Source organism: Trichosurus vulpecula, chromosome 2 (assembly GCF_011100635.1).
Source record: "Trichosurus vulpecula isolate mTriVul1 chromosome 2, mTriVul1.pri, whole genome shotgun sequence".
NCBI classification, from domain to species: domain Eukaryota; kingdom Metazoa; phylum Chordata; class Mammalia; order Diprotodontia; family Phalangeridae; genus Trichosurus; species Trichosurus vulpecula.
This window is the reverse complement of record NC_050574.1, coordinates 317,275,804-317,296,278: the sequence shown is the minus strand read 5'-3', so window position 1 is coordinate 317,296,278 and position 20,475 is coordinate 317,275,804. Positions and strand designations below refer to the sequence as shown.

Sequence of the window (20,475 nt, the reverse complement as noted above, 5' to 3'; positions counted from 1 at the left end):
CACAGTCAGGGACCTACAAGTTTTCTTACAGTATAGAAGTGGTTTATATGGCGATTTGTCTGACTACTGATTATGAAAATTATCCAGTCGAATCATATCAGTCACATCAAATCTCAGTCCACAGTTATAAATGGTACCATGAAGAATCACAGTTTTCCCAAGGCACATTCACGGCTCAATTACAGGACCTACTATTTTTAGTAAATCTACTTCCAAAGATTAGCATGGCTGTCTTGCATTCCCAACTTTGTCTTTTGAGGTCCGTGAAGCTCTTCTGTAACATGGAAATTGCAATCACAATTATATCTATTAAATAGTAATGAAATTATGAATGTATATTTCCCACATAAAGATCAGAAGATCCCCTTCTATTGATCCTTCGAGGACAGAATGTCAGTATGCCATACTCAAATAATCCCATGTTGCAAATTTATTTCTATATTCTCCAATTGGCAAATGTAGTCAGATAGAATACTGTAACTTTAAGGCGCTTTTCATGACTATTTTTCCACATCAACACGAATATCCAAATTGATTAAATAAAACTCAGAGATCATAAGAAACCTCAAAACTAATTCTAGTGGGCAGTTCTCTGTATAGTGTTCACAAATTTACAGGCATAGAAATCTTCTCATCTCCTTCTTATCTTGATGAGATCCAAAATGTCCACAAAACAGTCTTTGAATACTCTGATTTCACACTTCATGTACCTTCACTACTTCTTCAGTCCTTCGCATTTTTCTTTTCAATCATATCCCAAGCCTATGCTCAGAGATGGTTTCCTTCACTCCACTCAATCTCTCCTTTGCACATTAGCACAAGTTTCCTTATATGATACCGATCAATTGTAACGCTTAAAATATCCTGATCAAAATGGAAACTTCACATTTTACAGATAGTTTTTAAAAAATCATTTTCTTTTTAAAAGAATTTGCAAATCCCATCTATCCTAATTCCTGTTAGGGGACTTGGCTTCTAATTTACCTAGGCAATTAAATTCTACTAAATCATTCACAGAGCACATTGGTAAGATAAAAATATTCTCCTAAAATTAAATTTTGCTTATTCTGAGTAATTTGCTTCCCGATCTGAACAATATCTCCTCTCCAAGATAGAGAGAAGAGTTAACCACGGTTGGTTCTTCAGCACCAGACAAGTAGTTGAGAAGTGGAAATCACAAAAGATTTGGTTCTCTTTTTTTTTATAAATAATATTTTATTTTTTTCCCCAATTACACGTAAAGATAGTTTTCAACATTCATTTTTAGTAAGATTTTGAGTTCCAAAATTTTCTCCCTCCCAAGGTGGCAAGCATTCTGATATAGGTTATACATGTGCAATCGTGTTTCTACATATTTCCACATTAGTCATGTTGTAAAAGAAACAGAACCGAAGGGGGAAACCACAAAAACAACAACAACAACAACAACAACAAAACAAACAAAGAAAGTGAGAATAATATGCTTTGATCTGCATTCAGACTCCACAGTTCTTTCTCTGGATGTGGATAGCATTTTCCATTATGAGTAAAAGACTTGGTTCTGATCCAAACATACACAATCCATTTAAGATTTCAGTGGTGTTTGTGTTTACTTTGTTGCTGCCAAACCAAAGGAAATCTCTGGAAAGGGACAGGTGCTTCTTCAGGAATTCTGCAGCAAATCAGGTGGGATGATTTGAATGCATATGACCAGGAGGAAAAAAATAAACTGATGTCTATATTTATATAGGACACAATTCAATTGTCTGTGACTTCTGTGAAAACCGGTACTGAATTTTGAAAAACTCTTTGCTAGTTGTGATACCTTTTTTTTTTCTTTTGTAAAAGTGATAAAGCTCTGAAAATAGTAATTTCTGAATGAAAAAAAGACTGAAATGACACACACCCCTCCCAGATCTGTGGAGCGCTCTTCAACAAAATAGATACTGTGCTGGTGCAGAGCTAAGAACATACATACAGTTGGGGCAGACACCCAAAACCTGACACCTCCTGCGATGCAAGGCCTCCCTCACCTTCCCTGCCTTCTTCCTTTCTGGTGATGCTCTTGTGCTCCCACTGACTTGAGCCAGTGTATCTAATGAAAGTAGTAGGTTCTATAAATTCTAGTGGGAAGACTGAGATTCTGCATGCTACCATTCGTAACTACTAGAAGTGGTGCCCTCCTGGGAGCTCAATGATGAGAGTCCAGGTGAAGGACTTCCCAAATCCGAATCCAGCTGGTTTTGAGAGGTGGAGAGACCTCCCATTTTTATCTGGGGCCACCAGTCAAGATCCAGCCACTGGGGAGCGGAGGAGAAAGATCTGTAAGTCATCAGTCGTAGAAGAGAGAACAAGGAAATGTGAAATGGACTACAGAGAGGCTGGCGCGAAAAATTAAGGCAAAGGACTTCAAGTGACCAAGAAAAAGAATCTCTGCACCAATGAGGAGGTGAGAGGGTTTGACATCTAAAGAAGAACCACCGTGTAAAACGACCAAAAGAAATTTAGGATGAGCACCTTTGACTACCAGCAATTACGCGTTCGAACTCCTACGCGAAAAACGGACGTCCAAACAGTCGGTCTACGTCACAGACCAACACCGTGTGAGAACGTAACCGACACTCACAGCAGTGGGGTTTTTTGTGACGGAATTCTCAGAAACACACCCCACGAGCAACACCCAGCGAACACATTCCAGCCCCCACGGGCCGCGAATAACGTTTGGGCAGTATCAACCTACAGCCTTGCAAGCTTTTTTTGTAACAAGTACATCAGGGGAGAGCGCGAACGCAGTCCCCCACTACCACAAATTATGCAGTCGAGTTTCCCGCATTTGGGGAAATCGCAGGGGTCAGCCCATCCGGAGTGCAATGGATAAGCCTCGCCCTGGGGAAACCACCTTCGTGATCATGGAATCACCCCTGCCAGGTAAGTATGCTTCTCAGCTCTCCATTTGCCCTCTCCCTCAAGACACTCACACATTGAAGATATGATCACTAACACAACAATTTAGCATCCCGCACAGCAAACTCCAGGCATGCAAACTACAGAAATCTCAAAGCATTTCGAACATCGCAACGTAACTACGACTCTCTGACTCTCAAATCTCTATTGTCCAGAACGAGTAACTGGTCGGAGAAAACAGGCCCGCGAGACTTCTCATCTGCATATTGCCTCCCCTTTTGTAACGTCACTCGCTCGGCCTCCCAGAGACAGCCTTCTAACATAACAAGCTAACATTCAGAGCAACTAGGAACTTGGACAGGGAAAGGAGCTGTCTTGTGCAACATTAGGCGTTGCCTCGTCTCAATGGGACGAGAGCAGATTCGTTTCACCAGGGGGTTGATTTCGTTTTATTTTTTATTTTCATGCCGAGCCCGTCCTAATTTACAATTATGCCGGTTCTCGATTCTCTTCCCTTCTCTCCACGTTTCCGAATCTGGCCCTGCTCAAGCCACACCTCTCCCATGAAGCCTTTTCCAAAGTCCTCAGCCCCAGAACCGGGCAGCGAACTCTGGACCTGGGCATCACCTCTGGCCTCCTGGACCGAATCCCCGCCGCAGCTCTCTCTTCTCTCCACCCATCTTCCACCCACCTGCCAAGCTGATTGTCCTCACCACGTCACTCCCCTGCTCGAGAAACTCCTCTGCTCTTGAAAGCCATTCATAACATGGCCCCAATCTGCCTTTACTTGTCAAGCTTTATTCCTCCGCTTCCTGCACTCTACACTTCAGCTAAACTCCTCTTCTTCCTGTTGCTCGCGCAGGACGCTCCGTCTCCCTTCTCTAGGCCTTTACTGGAGCTCTCTCCCCTGCCTGCAAAGCACTCCCTCCTCACCAGCTGCACTCTTAGAATCCCTTGTTTCCCTCGAGGCTCTCTTGAGGCACCACCTTCTACGTAAAGCCTTTCCAGATTCCCCATCGCAACTGCCCGACCTCCCCCGACTTTTAAAAATTATAATTTTGTATTATGGACTTGACAAACGTCAACAAACATGAACATTTCCATATACAAACAAGAAATGGCAGAGGATTGCCTAAGAAACCCTGAATTGCAGTACACTTTGGAGTTTTTGGTATTTTTGTTTTTTAAGGTTGGTTAAATAGATTCAATATGTTCCTTTCAAAGCTGTTCGGCTGCTCTGTACCTACGTCTAAACTGCTTTCTCTCTCTCTCTCTCTCTCTCTCTCTCTCTCTCTCTCTCTCTCTCTCTCCAGCACATTTGTTAAAATGTTTCATTGATGCGCTTTCCTTTCTTTCTGGAATCATTATCACTATAATGACTTCCCAAAGCCCTTCCTTGTAACAAATACGCTTACTTTAAAAAAAGAAATGCCACACACAATCCCATACACACACGCACACACACCCCACGCCATGTCTCACTCTACACCTCTCTGTTAAGAGGTAGGAAGCCCCCCCCAAAAATGCCTTGTTATTTTGTATATATTCTGTAGTTAACTATTTAACTATTTTTGTACACATTGTCTCACGTACATGTTCCTTAATAGATGCTTGTTGTTTTCTTGACTACAATTTGAATATATGTAGAAAGTAAATGAAACTTAAAAAAAAAAACAAAACCCTGCGCAAGCAAACACCCACATTGTAGCATGTACCACATGTCCAGGCCATAAATTATTCACTGCCTATGAGGGTGCCTCCCTAGTTCTTTCTCTTCCCTGTGGCTTTTAGCTTTTTTTCTCCCAGTGGCTTCAGAAAATACATCTGTGATAGTTCAAAGAACTCTAGTCTTTTGCATTTCCTGACTCATGAGATCTAACAGAAACTCCACCAAGGGCTGTATGGGATTCACGACGCCAGGTCACATGACACCAGGGATCATTCATCTTTAGGTCACTAGTTTTAGCTGATTATTCCCTGATAAGTGAGTCTGTTACAGAGATGATAAATTGCTCCCACCTAGAAATCCTGGCAATCCCCCTGAAGAAATACTTTCCTGAATATCAGCTGCTCAGAACTTCAGGAAGACATGAGGACTTGCACTCCTATCTTTTAGATTCCTGAGGACACCCCATCTGGTGTGGGAGCAGATAGTGGACCCCTCTTGTGTTTTTCCTTTTTGATTTTTGTTGGTCACAGCAGCATTTCCGATTAGTGTCACACTCGAAGAACAATGCGGAATAGCAATTTTAGAAGAAAAAACTTGAATAGAAATACCAGCCCAAAACACGAGTAGTATTTCTGCTATAAAGGAATATTTCTGCTATAAAATCTGCTTTGTCCTTAGGAGGGGGGAAAGGGAAAAGGGTATCCCAGGATTACTCTTACTCATGCTACCCAGTGTTGTAATGCCCTACTTGTTCTCCCCTGAATGAGTCAGGACTATTTGGGGGTTCACAAAAGGTCACTGAAAAGTAGAATTGAACAGATTCTCCTCTGGAGACAATTCTCCTCTTGAGCAGTAATCACTCTCTACAGAAGTGATTTTGTAATCAACTAACTACCAAAGCCAGGAAGGAGGAAAAAAAAAAGAAAAGAAAAGAAAGATGTCATAGATATGGAATTTACAAATCCTTACTGAAGGAGATTCTCTATAACCGGTACAGTAGGTCTTGGGATGACTGAAGAGGAGATGGGCTGCTCCTCGGATCAGGCTCCTGGATTAGGGCTTCACAAACTACATGAGATTATAGAAGGAAAAGGTGGGAAAAGAAGGTGAACACAGCCCCCCCCACACACACACACACACACACACCCAAGTGGTAACTCCAAGAGTCTTGGAAGGGTGTTGCAACACCAAAAGGTGATTTGCCACCAGCTCCCTAGGCAGTGCAGAGGCCTGCAATCTCAGATCAGGTGGTAGGGAGTGTTGGGGATGGAGAAAAATGGTACGATGGATGGAGGTACAATATCTCTGGTTAGTCCCAGGTATTAACACCACCCTGGCAATACCACTGCTGTGTAGTGTGTGTAGAGAGAAGTGGCTTGCTCTTTGGGAAGTGGCTTGCTCAGAATTACTCCTTTCCTTTGAGATTCCACAAAGAAATGTCAAATGTCACAAACTGAGTGACTTTACAAGGGATCTTTAGAAGGATTCGAACATTGAGTAGAAGAGGCCTCCAGCAAGGAATATCAATTTACTTGTATTTATAGATGATGGCTGGGACTTCCAGTTACAAAAATCCTAAATATTAAACATTCTTATAGACATTATAAAGAAGTGTTTGGTACTTCCAAGTAATATGCTAATCTTCCCCCTCCCCCTCCCCTAACCCCTGCAAATAAGGACACTTTTTCCTTAAAGAGTATTGAAAACATCCGTCAATCTTGATTGGCTCAGAGGACTAAAGGCTCAGGCTACTGATGTCACTTTTTTGGACTCCTGGATACAAAACAGCCAAGGGGAATTCTAGGCACCCACTGATACTTGACTGAAGGATTGTGACAAGCTACCAATGCATAACTTTGCTCATCTGAATCAACTCTGGAGGTATGAGATATGATTCATTAGGACCCCTACTCTATTCCAATCAGTATTAATCAGTTTGATATTTTACATAAATCATATAGGGATAATTATACTAGGCCTTTATAGCAGGCCTCACACTTTAATGTTATGTTTACTACTGGTTTACTTACCTGTTATGAAGCTCACTTGTGCAACCACAGGAATGCTGGCAAAGATATCGCCATCCTGTTTTTACTCATTTTCCATGTCCACATCCAGCATGGGTGGGATGCCTTAATTCTTTGAAAAGTCCCCCAAATTATTTTTGTACCTCTGGACCACCCTCTCTTGCCCAACATGAGCAGCTGACCATCTTACAACCACTTGGTCACTGGAAATGACTCTCACCTTGCCCATCTTGATTTTTGGATCCCAAGTGTAATGTTAAGCAGAGTAGGACTTTTTTTTTTTTCCAACTGTTTTCTCTTTTAGTTAGAATGCTAAAGTAATCAAGTGCCTTTGATTAAGTCTTGCTAGGTGCTAAGCCCCAGGCCCACACCCTTTTTTTTGATTAGGTGTGAAGCCTTCAGGCCCTAAGAAGGGTATATAAACTCAGAGGTTAGCATTTTGTTTGGGGCTCTCACTCACTGGAAGAGTGTCATGTGAGTTGACCAGAGGAGACTCTATGCAGCTGTTGTTAAAAGCCTCCCCCCCCACCACTTTGAAAGAACCCAGATGCTGGTAACTGTTGGTATATTGCTTGGACAGACAGCTAGAAGTCTATCTGCTGATTCGTGTTTATTTGCTCTGTTTTTATAATGTATGTTTGTAATTTCTGTTTGTATTCTCTCTGAAGTTCAGGGTGCTGGCTTTTCCTCCCGAACTAAGTGAATGATATATGTATGTTTGATTAAAATGAGATTGTTAACCCTTTAAAGTTGCTTTCCTTAGAAAAGCAGATCAAAGAACTTGTGCTAGCAGCTCTTCTGTGTGCTCTTGTTGCTGGTCTTGTTGGGTCTTACACCCTCACAGCAGCTGCTAGCAACACTGTTGTTACACCAAGAGCAAGGTCTACCAACCAATGACATCCTGTATTTTACCATGCCTTTTTTGCATATTTGGATGTCATATCTTATAAAAAACAAGATCCTGGGGACCAGGGGCATCTCAGATCATGAGGAAGATCTGAGGCCCATTTCATTAGAGGGGACCATGGACCCTTTAAAAAAAATGCCATTGACTCAGAGCTCTGCCTCAGTTTCTTTTATTGTAGGTTGGACAATTTTAACTCCACAGAGTTCTTCGATGCATGTCCTTATTAAATTGTCCTCTTGTTCTGGTTAAGTAAATCCCTTTTTGTTAACTATGGAATGACCTACAAGTGTCTCATTTCAATCTTATAACACAGATAAACAACCCAAGGACTGGCCTGAGTCAGGCCTACATGACTTGGGAGATCAGACACTATGGAATGCATTTCAGCAATCAATTTCATTCACTCAGACACAGCAGTTAAAATAAAAATAAGTTCATCTTGCGGAATATACTGTGTGAGAATCCTGCCTTACTTCCTTTGATATCCTTGACTTTTTGTTCTTCGAAATTAATTTTGTTATTTTTTTATAATTCAGTAAAACCTTTTTTTTTTTGGTAATTTAATTGGGGTGGCATAGAATATAGAAATTAGTTTGGGTAAAATTGTCATTTTTATTATGTCGGCCCTGCCTGCCCACGAACAATTAATATTTCTCCGGTTATTTAACTCTGATTTTATTTGTGTAAAAAGTTTTTAAAAATAATTTTTTGATGTAGTTCCTATGTTTGTTTTGGCAGGTGTACTCCCAGGTATTCTATACTGTCTAGAGTTATTTTAAATGGAGTTCATGGGCAATCATCTTTTTTTTATTGTACTGTTATGGAAATGCTTGTTTTATCCCATATTTTAAAAAAGAGTCCTGCCTTACTCTGACATATATATATATATATATATATATATACACACACACATACATATACACGTATATTTATGTATATATATATGTATATTTATATATATATGTATATTTATACACACACACACACACGCACAAAGTCTTTGGACAATCTCAATAAAATCAAATCCATAGTTCTCTGGGTCATCCACGTTGCCTCATGTGACACCAACCCACCCAAGAGCAAATTTACTCAGTGAACCCAAGCTAGTCCACAGGTATGCTGTTGATGGTGTTATAAGTCCCCAATAATTTACTACAACACAAAGTCATGTCCACCTACTTGTTTAGGGAAGGTAAAGGGAGGTGAGGGTGGGAGGGGATAGACAGAGGAGCAGCTGTCACGTAGTCCACTGAGTTTATGGCTCTTAGCTGAAAAATCCCTGCATGAGGTAGAATAAAAAAAGTAGATTGTTTTTGTTTGTTTTTGTTGTGCACTTTGTTTTAGTCTTTTGGTTGGAAATTACCAAGTCAGGCCAAAATGCCCCTTCTGAACCTGAAGGCTTTTTTAACTCTGAATTTCTTGACCCTAATGTTAGACAGACTACTACTTTTGATACTTGGGTTGATGATGATGATGATGATGATGATGATGGAAGTTTCAAAGGCAGTAAGCCATCTGTTCTTGAATGGAACTGTCACATAAATTATTATAGTTGTCATGGTTTGAAATCACACCAAGGGAGGGCAAAGTGACTTTTCTATTTAGGCCTGAAACTATCTGGTTAATATGAACGTCAGGCACTCTAAAGGCTCTTCACCAGTTGGTCCAGTATGGACTTTTGTTTGTGGGTTCACAAGTGGCAATGATCGTGCTATGGTATAGGAGGAGCCTTCTGATGATATGACCTGTACCTACAGAAACATTTATCACTCCCCAACAATTTGTCATGTACCATTTAGGAAAAAAATACATTCTAGTCCAACACAGTATGCGAAATTCCCATTCAGCAAAAAGTTTCATTTCATTCATTTCAAAAAAGTTCAGTCAAGGTAGCAAGAGTTACTGGTATGTGTACTTTTCCTTGGTTTATGAATCACTTTTTGTTTGTAGTATTAATGGTTCACTAATTGTGATGAAGGACAATTAGATGGCTTAGAACCAGAAAGATTCATCTTCATGAGTTCAGCGATTTTCTGCAGAAACAAGTGCAAAAGATGCCACAGATGTTGCAGCAGCTTTTGAGGAAGTTGTTAAAAGCATTTTTGCTACTGAGGATAGGCCAGATCACTTCATTCAGACAGACGCAGACAATATTCACCAACTGTCACGGGCTTCCGAAGCCTCGTAACTACGCTCGGGGTTCCCCCCAAGCCCCAGGCCTCTGCCTAAGCAAAGGACCTGATCTCGCGGACAATGTACGGGGCGGGAGCCGAACAAGATGGTGAATGACTCCGTTTATTATTTCAGCAAGCAGCACATTTATACCTTTAGTGACGTAGGTACACTCTTTGTTTACATGGGTGAAAGACAGGTAAAGCTAATACACCTGGGTCCTAGGACCACCCTGACTCCGCCTACTCTCCTCCCCCTCTCCTCCCACACTACCCAAAGCTCCCTGCGGGCAGGCAGTCCAGGCAAAGACCGGAAACTCCACGTGGTCAGGCAGCCGGAAGTTCCACATGCTCTGCCAGAGAGCCGGAAGTTCCACGTGGTCAGGCAGGTCCGACCTGGAATCGCTAGGGAGGCAACAAAGGCGAGACCCCTCCTCCACCCACATCCCAAAGCCCTGAGTTTATCTCAGCAGGCCCCTGAGCCTGGAGGTCCGAGGAGGACAGGGCTCAGCTCTAACACGGCCCGTAACAACCAACAGCCTAAGACCGTTCATCGTGCTGTTGACTATTAAAAAGGTTTGCCAATATAGCTCTAACGAACTCATTTACAAAAGAGGGCAGGGGAAATGGGAAGAAGAGGGACACAGAATAAAAGTCTAGCAAGTCCAATTCTTTTTTTTTTTTTCTTGAACTTTTATTTAATCTTTTTTATTTTTTATTTTTTTTTAATTAAATAAATTTCTTTATTTATTTTTAGTTTACCACACACGGTTCTACATAGTTTTGAGTTCCAGTTTTTCCCCCCTCCCTCCCCAAGACGGCATGAAGTCCCATATAACTGTCATGTATAACTTCGCATTGAATTAATTTATGCTCTAGTCAGGTCGTGGAGAAGAATTTTGACCAATGGAATGAATCATGAGAAAGAAGAAACAGAACCAAAAAAAAAAAACCCAAAAACAAAAACAAAAGAGAAGCAGAAAAGGCGAGCATGTAGTGTGCCTCAGTCTGTATTCAAACTTCGCAGTTCTTTCTCTGAATGAAGATAGCATTCTCCATTGTGAGTCCCCTGGAGTTGTCCTTAGCAAGTCCAATTCTAATATTAAATTTAAGTTAATCTATACTGCTGCTTTATTAGAAGGTGAAAGAGAAATATCCACTCATTGAGTAACCTGTTTACTGAAGGCACATAACATTTATAAATAAAGTTGCCTGATAACAAATGTTTACTTAAATTTTAATGTGTGACTTACAGAACAAATAAAACTTGAATTTCAAGAAGCACTAGAAGGTTGTTTCTTCCCCTAGAATTCAAAGGCCGAACACATTTTTTGCATGGATTAGCATTTCATTCTTGGTTCATCGAAAACATTTTTAAAATGCTTGCTATTAAAGGTTTAAATCACAAAATAAAAAGAAAGAAATGCGTTCTCCATATCCACGGAAAGTATTATCATCATCAGGTAATAACGAGGACTGGTAGAAGAATTCATACTGGCTCTAAAGACCCTGGGAAAACGGGGATACAGCTCTGTCAGTGAGATTGGCAAATTCATGAAGCTGCCTTAGTTATTTACATGTATACACCAGAATGATTGCTGCTGTATGTAGTTTCTGTATCCAGGCTGTTTCCCTTTTGTCATTATTCCGTAACACTCACACACTTCATTTGACTTGGCTAACAAGGTGGTAAAACTCTACTTCCTCACGAACTTTCCTATAAAATTAGACACAATCTGAAAATCCAATTCATCAATTCAGTCATTAAAACATGCAATCCATTTTTTCTAAAAAGTTAATAAACTTTGGTTTATAAATATTTGGAGATTCATCTGATAAAGACACTACTGATAATACAGGCACCCAACCATGCCATTAGTTTTGACTCCTTACTCTGCTTTACCACCCATAGTGAATTAGTGGAGAAAATCTGTCATTTCTACCTCTGCAATATCTTGATCACCAATCCTCCTTTGTTCACCTTTCAAGGCCATCATTATCTAAGAGCTGGACAACTGGGACAGTTTCCAAATTGGGTTCCCTGCTTCAAATCTTTCCCCACTCCAATCCATCCTTGCTGTGCAGCATTAAAAGCCTTCACAACCTGGCCCCTTTCTTTGCTAGCCATATATACAGTAACCTCTTTATACACATCTGTAGTCTAACTAAGCTATCTACTTTTCTTCAGACACATCGGCTGTTGAAGCCCAAAATTATGTGGGAATTACACACTTGCTTGACCACCAGTTAGGAAAGACATAGACTTCCTGGCATTAAAGTGAAATGTCGCCCATGAGGCGAGCTCACTTACAGTTTCATGTATCTAAGAAAATATCTGTGAAGGGTGGGGAAGACAGTCAGCATAGGTCGGGAAGTCTAGTCTCTTGTTACACTGGTTCATTGTTGATGCCTAAACCGTTTTCCAAGAGTATTTTGTTTAGAATTCTTTGCACTGCTGTTCTCTTTTGTACCCTTCTTATGGATTGAGTGTGGTCATCAGTACCAGGGCATGGAAAGCTCTTTGAAGAAAGGCACCATATTTCCTATACTTTTTTTATTTTTCCCACTTGACACCTGGCATAAGACTCTAAGTCTTTGGCTCAGTCTGCTTACCTCATCCTTCTTTCCTCTTAACTATTAAGGTTTTGATCCGGTAGATCTGACCTAGCAAAAAGGGAAAACCTCTTCTTCCTGATATCTACCTTCCCCCCCTTCTCCTAATTGGTTCTAAGGGTGAAGAAAAATCAAATCCTTCATGGATGGAGAGGAATTTGTCAGAACGATTCCCAAGTAATTTCAAACTGATTCATTTTGATAATGAAAACATGGAAACTGTTACCTTCACAGAGAAAGGAGATAAAATAAGGGCTCTACTCACCCTTTTCACATCCATCCGTACGTTACAACATCCGAAAGATAGCTAAAATTACTTTGAAGTACTTTAAATATACTCTTTAAAAGGATGGAATTTACCGAGGAATTATGATTAAAAATGCTACCGATCGCCAGAGAAAAAACGGATGGAGTCTGAATACACATGGAAGGATACTTTGTCTTTTCTTTTTTGGGTCTGATTTCTTTCACATGTCTAACGTGGAAATGTCTTGTATCACTGCACATATATAACACTGCTTGCCATCTCAATGGGGGGAGAGGAAGGAAACAATTTGGTACTCAAATTTCTTTTAAGTGTAATGTAATTGGGGAATGTAATTGGTGTCCATGTAATTGGGGAAAATATTAAATGTTACCTTTAAAAAAAGAAAGATAAAATTTAAATAGTACCACCCCGGCAAAAAAGAAGAGTTAAACTAACGGTATGTTTTTGTGACTTAATTTCTTTTAATCTCATCTTTGAGAATGATTCTTCAAATATTTTTTTTACTTTTAGGTACTTCGAGATACTGGTTACTTACTACACACGTATTACATAAGGCAGCCGGGAAACTCGGTTTGTAGGATACTTAGCCCAGACACAAACACCAGAGTCGAATCTTGGTCCCGGCTAAAGAAAGAACTGCAAGATCGCTTGCTTTCAGCGTTTCTCTCTGTGGGGGAGAGTGCGGAAAACACGAAAGACCATAGAGTTAATAACAGCAATGACAGCATAACCTTTCTTTTTTTTGAACACGATTATTCTCCCAAAGGGAGGTGCACCGTTCCCGGAAGTACTGCAATACCGGGTCGATGCGTGGAGTGGACGGAGCAAGCTCCTATTCCGACTCCCTACTCCAAAAATCCATTTAATATATTGTCCTCGGATAGAGGACGTATCAGATATTAAACTGATAAGAACAGATACTACACTTGATCTTAGCCAAAAGGCCGAGAAGCGATAGCGAAGCCAACTCGCACTCCCCTACCCCTTCCCAACATCACCCTTTTCCACACGCGGCGACTCACAAAACTTGCACCAGGCCTCGCCCTCCTCCCATACTACGCACACCCCAACGTACATCGCGGTGGCCACACTTCTGCCTCCATGCAACCACAACGCCGCCTGACAACACACCACAAAACGGACTTTTCCCAAATTTCACCACTTTCTTCGCACAAGAAGGAACTCTCCCAGCATCCAGAAAAACCTGGCCTACTTGGCAACGCCTCATTTGCATAGCCCTCCTCACTTCCGTACCAAGTCGACCAATGGCAGCCTTACAGGGGGCGGGAAGGCGCAACGAATGCACGAACCAGTCCGGCCCGGAAACTTGCTCCGCAAACCGTTGAGCTTCTCTCCCCTCCCCTCGTCTCCTCCTCTCAAAAAGCTCTGAAGATACCCACCTCGCAGGAAGAGGACCTGGGGCCCCCTGACCGCCTTCATGGGGGAGCGGCGCTTCCCTGGCTGCCTCAGTGCCCCCCCCCCCCCCCTTTGCCTCCACACAGCAAAAGATAGTTCCACGATGGGTTCAGGAAGGACTGAAAAAATCCCAGGCCAGGCTTCCAAAGTCAGTAGTCAAGCCACGTGGAAAACCTTGACTTGAAAAAACACACAAAGCATAAACAAGTTTGTGGAACAAGGGTAGAATATCTATTCAGTTACGAAGTTCAAGTCAGGAACCTCTTTTATTTAGGACGGTATGTGTTATGTCAGTGAAGAGGGATAACTTAAGAGCTCCCTTGTCTACGGTAGAAATGTAAAGGAAAGTTGACTAGTTTGAGTAATGAATGGGTTCAAAGGATTTGGAAAGATAGACAAAGGCTTGAAAACTCTGGAAGGCAGATAAGGTTTGGGGACAAATGGGGGTCACCCAAGTCCCTCCTGTCTCTGGATTGTTGAGGAAGTTTGACAGTATTCTCCTACTCACCCCACTTCTGGTCATTTTCCTCTACTCCTTTTTGGACCTTGTCTCCTTAATCTCCTTGCCAGATTTGTCTCTTCTTGGCTCAGTGTCCTTCACTTGCAGATGACTAGTCAGGCTGGGTACCCACCTCTGTCCAAGACCATGACCCATCATCACCCTCTGGACCTGGCCATTGGCCAAGTTCTAGACACCGGCTAAAGACCCAACCCCTTGAATGGGGGACAGCTCCAGGGACAGGGACAGGGACAGCTCCATTATCAGCATGAAGCAGTTTCAGAAGACTTATCCCAAAAGATTTTGAGTCCCATCTCTTTAAGGGGGGAGGGGGGCAACGGTGGGGTGCTTGTTCTTGGACCCCAATTTTAAAATCACATTCTCCCTAGCTTCAAAACATTATCCCTGACAGTTTTCGCCCCAACCCAAGGACGCTATGTCTACCAATAACTCCTGAGGGGGCCCCAGTAATACAAACCTTTACCCCAAGTTACTCATAAGCAGGTCCCCAGTAAAATAAACTCTCTTTTCCCATCACAGGAACAAGCTGACCTCTGAAGAAATTCTCTTGTAAAAACCAGACTAACTTATAACCACAGAATTATCGTGTATTGATTTCCAAAGTTATATTCAATCCAGAGGTCAAGCTGATGGGGTATAGGCTCTGGGAACCCCCTTGAACTCTCCTTGAATCTTCCCACTTGATCTGGCAAGCCCAAAACTCTGTTACCCTTAACCTAGCCTAGCCCTCCATTATCTCCAGGTAGCCTTCAGCTACTTCCCATCCTTAATACCATTCTCTTCGGTTCCTGGAGTCTGACCTCTAGTCACCCCGCTCCCATCAAGATCCTCCTTAGACTACTCCTCAAGATCCTCCCCAGACCCCTCCTTCCATCACCCCAGACTACTTGGCCACCCCTAGATCCCTCCCACAGTCTTTGTGTATATAAGATCCATCTTGCCTCCACGAAGGTGCTCAGATTCAATCTTGCCTGCATGTCAATATAAGCATCACAAATGCTCAGACTCCTTAAGAGTCTACCCAATATGGCAGGTTTTTAATAAACTCTGTTTTTTCTTTGGCTGAAAGAAGGCTTGGGTCAAATTCATTCGGGTCCCAGTGTTGAGGTCAGAGCTGGGAGAGCTGGTTCAGATGTGAAAGAATTCACTTAGACCTTCTCTGTAGCCATTAGTAGCTTTATTTTACATGGAAAAGCTGCATACGTCTCTGTTTCACAGGTAACACACAGGAGGCACTGGAGATTTCAGACTCCAGCCTCTAACAGGCTCACTCTTGATCTGGTCAGACAGGCAGACAGCTTCGGAGGGTTTAATAATCAGCTTTATTCTAGTCTAGTCTTCTCACAAGGGTTGCTGAGTTCAACTCCTGCAGCATTGTCTAATCACCCTTCTCTCAGGGGCCGGCAAGAAGTGGGGGGCACCTACCCCTATGGCTCGATGGGGTCTGTCAAACCTGAAAATTTGGTTGAACGAAACAACAGGCTAGGTGATAGAAAAATTCATATTACTTATACATTTATTTATTCATTCATTCATTCCCTTTAAACTCAGCAGATACATGCATGCACGGAGTCAGACCTGAATCTGACTGCCTGAACAAAGGAAAGAGAGAACTTATATACATTATTTTTAGCAGACTCAGAAGTCTGTGTTACCTCACTTTTATGATCCCCATGTATGTTTAACCATGATACAAGAAGAGGATTTTCCTTAATGGAATAGGTTTGTAAAAAACGAGAGTGTTGACAAAGGTCAGTTAAAGTATATACCCGTAGAATATCAAGTGAGGTAGGCTCTCTCGGGATTAGGGTCTCATCCCTTAATGGTTAACAGAGGAAAGAATGTTCTTAGGTCAGCCGGATCTGGCCTTGTTGACAGAGAAAAGATATTCTGAGTTTACTCAGAGAACAAAGAGACTGCTAGCATCAGGCTTCTCTTCTGGTTAATCAGTTCAGGCTCTGAGTCTTATTGAAATTACAAAAATGATATAAAATGGTATAAAATGTTCCACATTTCCTCCTTTTGGTCAAAGGCAAACTGAAAGTTTCACCTGAAGACCATTTAAGGTATGGAAAACCCTCTACCTTCCTCAGGGGTGAAGTTCTAAAAACCCTTATCTAGGTGAATTCAGGTTTTGTTTTGTTTTTTTCTTTCTGTGGTTCGACATCCCCAGAGATGGACGGTAATTGTAAACTAATTGTAAGCAAGCAGAGGGAGCAAGTTGCAAGGGGGGATCAGGGTTGGGAGCATAATGGCTAAAGATACCAAAGACATAGGCAAATAGTCTTGGGAATTCAAGGGATTCAGAAAGGGAAAGAGCAGTTCTTTGTTCAGGTTCTGGTCTGGACTCTTGGGACGGGCTGCCTGCCTCTGATGCTGTCCCCTTCAGGCTCCTTTGAAACCAGAGGGCAAAGTCTCCTATGGGCTCAGATGTCCACTCGGGAGCAGGGGCCATCCTCAGATGTGACAGAAGGATCAAGGAGTCCATATCCACAAGTTGGCAGCTGTAGAAGTAGTCAGACCTGACAGGAGCTCCCAGAACACATATGATTTGATAATTGAGAGAACAACAGCACAACATAGGTCCCAGCCACGCAGGGCTAAGTTCAAACAGCGCAACAAATGGTTCAGTATCCCAGCCACACAGAGCTGAGTTTAAACAATTACAATAAAGTTTTTCTCATAACTCGCAAAACTGCACAATTACATTGAGTCAGGTACAGACCAAACCACTTAGATGGTTCACAATAGACTGGTATTGAGAGGGGGAAATTTACATGTCACATGTTTTACATTTACATGTTTGATTACCAAGAAAACTTAAACATGAACCGTACAAAGTAATGCAATAATTATTAACAATGTTGACTAACATTAAATTCCTTCTATCCTAGTTGCACAGTACATATTACATCATAAATTTTTAATCATACCATGTCTCCTTGATGGCATTTGCAAAATAAACCACAAGCCTTTCTTAACAAAGCTTATAATGTTTCTGATTTAATTCCAGCAATTAATTGCACAATTTGTATACAAAGTAACTTTAAATCCCAGTTACATATTCCCAATGTCCATTTAAAGCAGCACTTTTTTTTCAGATGCCTGATTGTAGTTCTCTGGTCCTTAGATAGTAAAATAGAGTTCTGCTTCTCTGGTTCAGATCTAGAAATTCTCAGATAATTTTTACTTAATATAACTGAGTACACTCAATTAAATTTGGTTTTCCATTTTTGAAACTTCAGAGTATCTCAGTTTATGTATCTGCTGCTTCTATCCTTGCCTAAATTTTGTACCTGGTATAAGAATCCTTTAAATTATGAAGGTCCAACCACAAATTGAACTCATATTCCTTTTAAAATTATCAGACAGATACTTTATGAAGGAGATATAAGTTCACTTGTAACAATATCTTGTACAATTTTCTTGTGCAAAAATCCAAATTTAAGATCTTATTACCAAAACACATTTCCATGATTGATAAGTTTTGGAGCCAATCATACACATCCGTATATAATTCGTAGGGGAATCAATCTGAACCTGTTATTTTCCTCAAAATTTTGCTTTCTTATTTAATTAGACATTCTATCACATTACATCTTTGTCTTATTAGTTTGTCTAATCATTTCCTTCTTTTGGAGAATGTTATCTCTATATTATTTTAATTTTTATTTGGTCATGAACATAAGTTAAAATTGTAAGCTATCCATTCCTGCATCCTATTATGATAACTCAGAGATATTCCAATATTCATTTATTACCTAATAGATTTAGCACTGTGCTTACAAAACTTCTTGATAATATAAATTTTCTATAAAAGAAAAGAGGGACAATGTCATATCTCTTAACAGAAGGAAAGAACTTCCTTAGCTCTGTTTGATTCTGGGCATGAGTCGTATCTGATAGCCAATCATATAGTCACTAGGTGCTGAAGGCAGGGCTTAGGAGTAATCAGGCGGGGATTTTCCTTTTCAGAAAGGAAATAGCAGAATTGGGAAATAGAGTCAAGAAGATCCTACCTAAGCCATGTCCAAGGTCATCTTCAAAACTTTTTCCCAGGCACAGACACACCTTTAGAAGTTCTCAGCCTGCAATGCCTGCCATTCTACTACTGGCTTCGTGTAACCTATCCGTATAATCAGAGCTTAAAACAACATTAAATTGTAGTCCCATAAAATCTTAAATAGCAAATAAATATCCTTCCAAATAGCTCATAAATGAGTACTTTTTACTGACATAACTGTCTGTACTGGAATCCATTCCAGCTTAAACAAAGCAAAGAGGTTAATGACCAAGCTCATGGGTTGATGGATTTATGTTCCCTGTTTACTCATTGTAGAGGAAAGGGACACTTTGGGAATCAAATCTTACACACATTGATAAGCTCTTACTCTTGCTTAAAATCACAAAAATATTTTTCAAAACATTTCTAGAATTATTTTTATTTCCCTTCTTTAAAAACAGTTTAAAATTTATCCTGATGTTAAAAGGAATACTCACTAAACTTTTCTGAAGAAAATTATTTAGAAGGTTTTAAAATGATAAACATCTCCTTCTTCCTCCTTAAAGCAAATTAATCCTTAAACACTGGAGTTCATTAACTAAGTTGGTGGAAAATGTCCTCATTCTCAAAGTATTTATACAGAATTCCTAGATATTACAAAGTTCCTTAGTCAAAAAGATGTAATATGGAGGACGCTTAGTTTCTTATAAGTTTACCCAATTAATTAGCCTTATCACAATAACAAAGTTTACCAGGATTTTAAAAAATTTACTTCATAGGAATTCTTCTGCACAGAAAGCTTTACACAAGATGGATAAGAATTCATGGCTAGATGGTTCCAAAAGTCCTTGTTTCAGTTAACAACCTCAATTTCTTAATTAAGTACAATTCTTAATCTAACAACATCTAGATTATAAGAGGAATTATTTTTCTACAGCATAGGTAATGCAATGTTAACCAAGTTGCATAATATAACAAATTTAGAAATATAAGTACACCACAAGCAATTATCGTGTATTTAAAACTTGAAACAGAATCTATTAATTAACAATCAGGTGACTATAACTTAGTTGGATAAACAAATCAAATCTGAATTCATAATCACTCGAGGTAACATTTTAATTTCTAAGGCCCAATACTCTTAGCATTGTAAAAGAAAAGATTATTGTCTATAAAACCACATTTTTTCTTCAATATTGCTGATACATCTGTTTGCCAAATTACACAATTTAGAAATGTAGCAATGCCTTAAACATAATTATGCATTTTAAAACTTGAAAGAACCCATTTATCAATTTAGGCGAACACATTTCTAAATCTCCTTGCACAGAGAATGTTTCATCTCATCATTTGAAACTGTAACTTTAAACCACCAGATACACTCTCATAATAGACAAGATTTCACATGGAAAGTCTGTTCTCATAATAAATATCAGTATTATTAATTATTTCTTGCTATAACCAAATATAACAGTCCCAAATTGTCAAATTTTATCACATCCCTTTAAAAACCCAATTCACATAAATCAAAATCAGATTAAAATTGCTATCATTTCTTACCACAAAATGGTCTTCTCAAATTTCACAATCTAAGAGAATTTTAGAAATACAATGTAATTTTAGAAATACAGAAACAATAATTTTTAGATGATATCATTTGCATTTCAGATTATCACATCTAGAAAAATTTTCAATTTATTACTTTTGGTATTTAAACCACTTCAAAACATATACCAGATGTTATGTTAAGCACATTCACAATCATTATTTTCATCCCATAACAACCATCATTATTATTTTCCCTTTACAAATCAGGAAACAGGTCAAACAGAGATTAAAACAGAGTTTTGCAATTGCAGCAGAGAAGTGGGAAGTTACTTAGAGCAGAAGCTGGTTTCTCCGTGCTATGTGTAAATGTAAAACATGTGACATGTAAATTTCCCCCTCTCAATACCAGTCTATTGTGAACCATCTAAGTGGTTTGGTCTGTACCTGACT

The 20,475-nt window shown here is 40.2% G+C and overlaps 2 non-coding genes across 2 annotated transcripts; both read right to left on the bottom strand.

The window, feature by feature from the left end:
* Positions 1-2,751: 2,751 nt before the first annotated feature.
* Positions 2,752-2,915, bottom strand: LOC118840501. The gene has a single exon (XR_005009689.1). It is a non-coding gene; the product is annotated as a U1 spliceosomal RNA (small nuclear RNA).
* A 10,388-nt stretch (positions 2,916-13,303) lies between these two features.
* On the bottom strand, positions 13,304-13,494 carry LOC118840604. Its single transcript, XR_005009775.1, has one exon. It is a non-coding gene; the product is annotated as a U2 spliceosomal RNA (small nuclear RNA).
* Between the last annotated feature and the right edge of the window lie 6,981 nt (positions 13,495-20,475).